The sequence below is a fragment of the Hordeum vulgare genome, chromosome 2H, assembly GCF_904849725.1.
Source record: "Hordeum vulgare subsp. vulgare chromosome 2H, MorexV3_pseudomolecules_assembly, whole genome shotgun sequence".
Classification (NCBI taxonomy): domain Eukaryota; kingdom Viridiplantae; phylum Streptophyta; class Magnoliopsida; order Poales; family Poaceae; genus Hordeum; species Hordeum vulgare.
The window spans coordinates 493,369,220-493,378,711 of record NC_058519.1 but is presented as its reverse complement, the minus strand read 5'-3'; positions in this window follow the sequence as shown (position 1 = coordinate 493,378,711).

Sequence of the window (9,492 nt, the reverse complement as noted above, 5' to 3'; positions counted from 1 at the left end):
AGAGGAGACTCAAATAATATTCATAGATAATCTGACCATAAATCCACAATTCATCGAATCTCGACAAACACACCGCAAAAGAAAGTTACATCGGATAGATCTCCATGAAGATCATGGAGAACTTTGTATTGAAGATCCAAGAGAGAGAAGAAGCCATCTAGCTACTAGCTATGGACCCGAAGGTCTGTGGTGAACTACTCACGCATCATCGGAGAGGCAATGGTGTTGATGAAGAAGCCCTCCGTGTCCGAATCCCCCTCCGGCAGGGCACCAGAACGTTCCCCAAATGGGATCTCGCAGAAACAGAAGCTTGCGTCGGCGGAAAAGTATTTTCGTGGCTCTCTATGTTGGTTTGGGGATTTTAGGGAATTTATAGGCGAAAGAGGTAGGGCAAAGGAGGCACAGGGGGAGGGGGGCAGGAGCCTGCTAGCCCCCCCCCCCTGGGACACGCCTAGGGGGCTCGTGGCCTCCTCTGTGGCCCTCTGCCTTGGTTCTCAAGTCTTCTGGATCCCTTCTGTTATGGAAAAAATCATCCCGAAGGTTTTATTCCGTTTGGAGTCCGTTTAATATTCTTATCTGAAAAAGGTCAAAACACGGAAAAAAAACAGAAACTGGCACTAGGCACTGAGTTAATAGGTTAGTCCCAAAAATTATATAAAATAGCATATAAATGCATATAAAACATCCCAAGTTGGTAATATAATAGCATGGAACAATAAAAAATTATAGATACGTTGGAGACATATCAAGCATCCCCAAGCTTAATTCCTGCTCGTCCTCGAGTAGGGAAGTGATAAAGATCGAATTTTTGATGTGGAATGCTACCTAACATATTTGTTCTTTGTAACTCATTTATTGTGGCATCAATGTTCAGATACATAAAATTCAAAACAATAGTTTAATATTGACATGAAAACAATAATACTTCAAGCATACTGGCAAAGTAATCATGAACTTTTGAAATAACATGGCCAAAGAAAGTTATCCCTACAAAATCATATAGTCTGGCTATGCTCCATCATCCCCACACAACGAATTTAAATCATGCACAACCCCGGTATCGGCCAAGTAATTGTTTTCGCACTCTTACTTTCTCAAACTTTTTCAAGTCCCACGCAATACACGAGCATGAGCCATGGATATAGCACTATAGGTGGAGTAGAGTGTGGTGGAGGTTGTGAGGCAAAAAGGAGGAAATGGTCACATCGACTCAGCATATCAACGGGCTATGGAGATGTCCATCAATAGATACCAATGTGAATGAGTAGGGATTTCCATGCAACGGATGCACTAGATCTATAAGTGTATGAAAGCTCAAAAATAAAAACTAGTGGGTGTGCACCCAACTTGCTTGCTCACGAAGACCTAGGGCAATTTTGAGGAAGCCCATCGTTGGAATATACAAGCCAAGTTATATAATGAAACTTCCCACTAGTATATGAAAGTGACAAAACAAGATACTCTCTATCATGAAGAACATGGTGCTATTTTGAAGCACAAGTGTGGAAAAAGATAGTAGCATTGTCCCTTCTCTCTTTTTCTCTCATTGTTTTTGGTGGGCACCTTTGGCCTCTTTTTTTTATTTGGGCTTCGATGGCCTCTTTTATTATTTCCTCACATGGGAAAATGCTCTAATAATGATGATCATCACGCTTTTATTTACTTACAACTCGATACTTAGAACAATAATGACTCTATAGGAAATGCCTCCGGTAGTGTACCGGGATGTGCAACGATCTAGCTTAGCGTATAACGTTGAAACATCTCGCTAGCTATCTTGCGATCATGAAATGGCAATATGAAATTTATGTCGCATGTCATGATACGGAATGGTGGAAGTTGCATGGCAATATATCTCGGAATGGCTATGAAAATGCCATAATAGGTAGGTATGGTGGCTGTTTTGAGGAAGGTATATGGTGGTTTTGTGCACCGACGAAAGTTGCGCGGCACTAGAGACGCTAGCAATGGTGGAAGGGTGAGAGTGCATCTATACCATGGACTCGCATTAGTCATGAAAAACTCATATACTTATTGCGAAAGTTTTATTAGTAATCGAAACAAAATGCTAAACACATACTCCTAGGGGAAGGGTTGGTAGGAGTTAACCATCGCGCGATCCCGACCGCCACACAAAGGATGACAATCAATAAATCAATTATGCTCTGACTTACTAACATAGCGGTTCAACATATGTGCATGCTACGGGAATCACTAACTTTAACACAAGTATTTCTAGATTCACAACACCCTACTATCATAACTCTGATATTACCATATCCATATCTCAAAACTAATTGTGAGGAATCAAACTTCTCTTACTAATCAACGCACTTGATATGAAAGTTTTTATTATATCCTCTTTGGATGCCTATAATATTTAGGACTAATTTCATAACACACGCCAATTACCAAATTACTTAGAGAGAGCGCTCTCAAAATGATATAAGTGAAGATCAAGAGTTTTTAATTCTACAAAATATGACACCGCCGTGCTCTACAAAGATTGAAGTGAAGCACTAGAGCAAACTTATCTAGCTCAAAAGATATAAGTGAAGCTCATGGGAGCAAAATTATCTAGCTCAAAACATATAAGTGAAGCACATGCGAGCTAAATTGCCTAACTCAAAAGATATAAGTGAAGCTCATTGAGTATTCTAACAAATTCACCATGAGTGCATGTCCCTCTCAAAAGGTGTGCAGCAAGGATTATTGTGATAAAACAAAAAGAAAAGACTCCTATAATACACGACGCTCCAAGCAAAACACACATCATGTGGTAAATAAAAATATACCTCCAAGTAACGTTGCCGATAGATTGAAGACGAAAGAGGGGATGCCTTCCCGGGGCATCCCCAAGCTTAGGCTTCTTGGTGTCCTTGAATTTGGCTTGGGATGACTTGGGCATCCCCAACCTTAGGCTATTTCCACTATTTATTCCATCTTCCATAAGAACATCACCCAAAACTTGAAACCTTCACAACACAAAACTTAAACAGAAACTCGTGATATCATTAGCATAAGAAAAGAAACCACCAACTTTTTAGGTATTGTAGTAAACTTAATTTCCATTTAGATTGATGTTATATTACTGTATTCTCACTTCTCCATGGCTCGTACCCCCCGATACTAACCTTTGTTTCATCAAAATAAGCAATCAACACAACAAAAACAGAATCTGTCAAAAACAGAACAGTCTGTAGCAATCTGTATATTTCGTATGCCTTTGCTATCCCAAAAATTCTGAAACAAGCATGAAAATTAGGACAATTTGATATCAATCAGCAGAAAAAATAATCAACTCAAAAGCTATTTGTGTATAGGAATTAAAAATAATTTTGTGAGCACAAAGTTTCTGTCTTTTTTTGTCAGCGTGATTAAACAACTATCACCAAAACTAATCATAAAGGTTCTACTTGGAACAAACACTAATTAAAACATAAAAAACACAATCATAATAGAATCATGATGGTGTGGAATCAACAAAACAGGAATTAAAAAGAAAAAATAAATTATTCATTGGGTTGCCTCCCAACAAGCGCTATTGTTTAACGCCCTTAGCTAGGCGTAAGACAATAGATTCAAGTGTTGTCATCTTTAGTACTCAAAACATAAGTAGCTTTCATAATGGATTCATAAGGCAATTTTATTTTATTTCTAGGAAAGTGTTCCATGCCCTTCTTTAATGTAAATTGAAATTTAATATTCCCTTCCTTCATATCAATAAAAACACCAATAGTCCTAAGGAAAGGTCTACCAAGAATAATGGGACATGTCGAATTGCAATCAATATCAAGCACAATGAAATCTACGGGCACATAGTTCCTATTTGCAATAATAAGAACATCATTGATCCTTCCCATAGGTTTCTTAATAGTAGAATCCGCAAGATGCAAATTAATAGAGCACTCATCAATCTCATTGAAACCTAGAACATCACATAAAGATTTTGGAATTGTGGAAACACTAGCACCCAAATCACACAAAGCATGGCATTCATAATTTTTAATATTAATTTTTATAGTAGGTTCCCACTCATCATGAAGTTTTCTAGGAATATATATTTCCAACTCAAATTTCTCTTCAAGAGATTTCATCATAGCATCAACGATATGTTTGGTAAAAGCCTTATTTTGGCTATAAGCATGTGGAGAGTTTAGCATGGATTGCATCAAGGAAATACATTCAATCAAATAGAAACCATCATAATTAAATTCCTTGAAATCCAAAGTAGTAATTTCATCACTATTCAAAGTTTTGATATCCTCTACTCTACTTTTAGTATTTTTAGCATCAAGATAAATAGACTCTGAATCATTGGGGCGTTTCTCAACCAAAGTGGATTCACATCCAGCCCCATCATCATTAAGATTGACATTAGAAAACAAGGATTCAATAGGAGTCACACCAAGCACTTTAAGATCTTCGTGATTCTCATCACGAGAACATGCCTTTTTAAGCCATTCATGTCTAGCACGAATTTGGGTGGTTCTTTCTTTACTCTCATTCATAGAAACAAGCATAGCTTTCAAAGTTTCATCCGTATTAATCTTGGGAGGAACACATCTCAATTTCAGAGCATCAATATCAAGAGACATTCTATCAACAGTCCTATCCAAGTCATCAATTTTAAGCTGTTTTTCTTCTATGGAAGCATTGAAAATCTTTTGTGAATTAATAAACTCTTTAACATTACTCTAAAGATTAGAGGGTATTTTATTATAATTTCCATGATCATTGTTGTAGGAATTGCCAAAATTATTAGAGGGATTACTAGGAAAAGGCCTAGGATTAAAGTTACCTCTATAAGCATTGTTGTTACCAAAATTATTCCTACCAACAAAATTAACATCCAAATTTTCGTTGATATTCTCAATCAAGGAAGATAAAGGCATATCATTTGGATCTAGAGGAGCACTTTTACTAGCAAACAACTTCATTAACTCATCCATCTTAGCACTCAAAGAGTTAATTTCTTCTATAGCATGCACTTTTTTACTAATAGGTGACCTTTTAGTGTGCCATTGAGAATAATTTGTCATGATATTATCTAGGAGTTTTTTAGCTTCTCCTAGTGTGATTTCCATAAAAGTTCCACTAGAGGGGGAATCCAAGATATTTCTAGAAGCAAAATTAAAGCCAACACAGAAAATTTGTATAAGCATCCAAAGACTTAGGCCATGAGCGGGACAATTTCTAATCATCAATTTCATTCTCTCCCAAGATTGTGCAACATGTTCATGATCTAGTTGCTTAAAATTCATGATATCATTACGGATAGAGATAATCTTAGCAGGTGGAAAATACTTGGAAATAAAGGCATTTTTACACTTGTTCCATGAATCAATACTATTTTTGGGTAAAGATGAAAACCAAGTTTTTGCTCGATCTCGTAATGAGAACGGAAATAGCTTCAATTTAATCATATCATTATCCATATCTTTCTTCTTTTGCATATCGCATAACTCAATAAAGGTATTAAGATGGGATGCGGCATCTTCACTAGGAAGGCCGGAAAATTGTTCTTTCATAACAAGATTCAACAAGGCAGCATTAATTTCATATGAAACTGCACTAGTGGCGGGAGCAATTGGAGTACTAATCAAATCATTGTTATTAGTATTAGAGAAGTCACACAATTTAGTGTTTTCAGACATGGTGACTTAGCAAGCAGACAAGCACAAGAAAGGGCGAATGAAAAGGCAAATATTTTTGTAAATTTTGTTTTAGAAGCGGGGGAGAGGAAAACGAGAGGAAAATGGCAAATAATGTAAATGCAAGAGATGAGTTTGCAATAGGTACTTGGTAGATATGCTTCACTTGAATACTCCCCGGCAACGGCGCCAGTAACTCTTCCTGCTACTTCTTGAGCATGCGTTGGTTTTTCCCTTGAAGAGGAAAGGGTGATGCAGCAATGTAGAGATAAGTATTTCCCTTAGTTTGAGAACCAAGGTATCAATCCCGTAGGAGTATCAAGATGAGGCACCAAGGCACCTGCGCAAAAACAAACAAACTTGCACCCAACGCGATAAAGGGGTTGTCAATCCCTTTACGATTACTTGCAAAGTGAGATCTGATAGTGATAATAGGTAAATATAAATAAATAAATAAAAGTGCAGCAAGGTATTTTTGGTATTTTTATGTAGATCTGAATATATAATGTGTAAAATAGACCCGGGGGCCATAGTGTTCACTAGAGGCTTCTCTCATGATAGCAAGTATTACGGTGGGTGAACGAATTACTGTCGAGGAATTGGTAGAATCGCGGAAGGTCATGATGATATCTAAGGGAATGATCATACATATAGGCATCACGTCCGAGACAAGTAGACTGATACTTTCTGCATCTACTACTATTACTCCACACATCGACCGCTATCCAGCATGCATCTAGTGTATTAAGTTCATAACAAACAGAGTAACGCCTTAAGCAAGATGGCATGATGTAGAGGGATAAATTCATGCAATATGATATAAACCCCATCTTTTTACCCTTGATGGAAACAACATGATGTGTGCCTCGCTACCCCTTCTGTCACTAGGTGAGGACACCGCACGGTATGAACCCAAAACCAAGCACTTCTCCCATTGCAAGAATTATAGATCAAGTTGGCCAAACGAAACCCATAACTCGAAGAGAATTACAAGGATACGAAATCATGCATATAAGAAATCAGAGGAGACTCAAATAATATTCATAGATAATCTGATCATAAATCCACAATTCATCAGATCTCGAGAAACACACCGCAAAAGAAAGTTACATCAGATAGATCTCCATGAAGATCATGGAGAACTTTGTATTGAAGATCCAAGAGAGAGAAGAAGCCATCTAGCTACTAGCTATGGACTCGAAGGTCTGTGGTGAACTACTAACGCATCATCGGAGAGGGAATGGTGTTGATGAAGAAGCCCTCCGAGTCCGAATCCCCCTCTGGCAGGGCACCAGAACGGTCCCCAGATGGGATCTCGCGGAAACATAAGCTTGCGGCGGCAGAAAAGTATTTTCGTGGCTCTCTCTGTTGGTTTGGGGATTTTAGGGAATTTATAGGCGAAAGAGGTAGGGCAAAGGAGGCATGGGGGGGCCACGAGCCTGCTAGGCACCCTCCTGGGGCGTGCCTGGGTCCCTCGTGGCCTTCTCCGTGGCCCTCTGCCTTGGTTCTCAAGTCTTCTGGATCCCTTTTGTTATGGAAAAAATCATCCCGAAGGTTTTATTCGGTTTGGACTCCGTTTAATATTCTTATCTGAAAAAGGTCAAAAACACAGGAAAAAACAGAAACTGGCACTGGGCACTGAGTTAATAGGTTAGTCCCCAAAATTGTATAAAATAGCATATAAATGCATATAAAACATCCCAAGTTGACAATATAATAGCATGGAACAATCAAAAATTATAGATACGTTGGAGACGTATCAGGCCCACATCTCAATTGCGTGCTATTAGTATCTTTTACTCCTTTTCTATACTCTAGGTTCTACTCTCTCTCTTCTCTTTCAGGTTAAAGATCTTACTAGCTCTAACATTAGGTTCTCGTAATCACATCGACCCGGAGCGCTGGAATATCTACTCTTGTTCTTCTGATAATACATTACACACACTATCATTTGACATTCGTGAATCTTCCTTTTCGGATGTGTCCCGCAAGACAGCACGTGCGCCTGACACTGGCCACTGAGACGACTGGGTTCCCGACCATTTTGGTCGACCTCTTGACCAGGCTGGGATATCGCTGGTACCCCGAGTACACTATGTACGAGGAGTTCCGTGAATTCAATTAGTACTAGTACCAGGCCGAGGTTCGCATCTTCGACCAGATGGGCAACTCCACCCGCGAGCGCCACGTCTTTTGTGATATTGGATTATCGATCCAGATGGCCATCCATGATGCGGCCTATATCGCTATCACCCGTCTCCGTGGAGCTTACCCTCACCTGGAGGAGAGTGCTTTCAGATACATCCCGTATGTTCCTGCTGGGGATGAGACTGGGTCTGATCTCACTGCCTACATTGCTAGCGTTCGGGAGCGCAATGACCAGTCATGCATCGTTGTCTGCGCCCCCTACGTAAGGCATCGCTATGACGCACGGGTTCTGGTGCAGTACACTTAGGCACTTGATCGTGATTTTCGAGCTCTGACTGTGGAGTTGTACGCTACGCGTGCTCGTCTTTACGACGCGTTGACAGAGCTGCATCCAGCACACCACCCGAGGGTTCCCCCTGCGCACATCCATGAGCCGAGCAGGACAGAGCTACCATCAGGTCTTGAGTGGACTGATGTTGGGGGTAGTACCCCTTCACTTGGACCTCTGCTCCCCGACTGGATGCGGTACCCTCACCAGAGTCACCACGGAACGCAGGGTCCCGTTCCTACCTTCTACCACCACCAGCTACCAGGATTTGTTCGTTTTCTCCTACGTTGATGTAGCCTTATCGCTATGTCTCATTGTGGTACTCTTCCACCGCGTGCCTGCGTGCCGCCTAGTGAGTCCAGTTTATCATCTAATGCGTCCAGGTTATCGCCAAATTTCGAATTTGTAATCGATGGTCTGTAATCAAACTTATGTATGGGTTTGTATGTCGAACTCAACTATTACGAAGTATCTATCGCATTTCGCTTTCGTCATGCTTGATTACTTCATGAATGCGTACGATCCCTTTGCAATTACTTTAAGCTAAACTACCCCTGTTAAATATTTAGCAGGATGGTTAGACCAGCTCACCGCCCGCATGGCCCCGCCAATGATGCACCACCCCCGCCTCCTGAGTATATGGTGGGGATGATCCAACAGTTTGAACTGAACTGCCAGTTTATGCAAGGGCTCATGGATCAGTTCCAAAGGTCGAACATGAACCAGCAGCAAGACGTGACACTGCAAGACTTCTGCCGCCTCAACCCTGTGATCTAGCGCAGCTCAACTTAGCCTCTTGATGGTGATGACTGGCTCCGTGACATTGCTTATGAGCTGGAGTCTGCCAATGTGCCCCTGGCGAGCTATGTCAACTTTGCTGCCTACTTCCTGAAGGGTCCCACTGCTCAATGGTACTTATGACATAGCAACTGATGCACGCAGACAGGAGAAGTTCCATGAGGGCCTTCACCCTGACATCAAGCTGACGCTCCTCGTTCAAGACTATGTTGATTTCGCCACCCTCCTGAACAAGGCTATTTAGGTTGAGACTGGTGTGCAGGAATACAAGGATAGAAGCAAGCACAATCGTGACATGGGCTCATCTTCGGGCTCATCTGCACGGAAGCGGAAGATCTGGATTCCCAACAACATGTACCATGCACCTGCTCCTGCTCCGAGGTCGTCCTATGCTACACCTCGCCTGCCTCCTCCACCACCTAGGCAGCCGAGGCTTCCAGCTCCACCGCCTCGAGTTCCTCCTTCCCGTCCTGAGGACGGGTTGTGCTTCAAGTGTGGCCGTGCAGGTGACCGTGCTAGAGACTGCATGCAGAATCCAAATCAGCTGGCACATCCCTCAACTGG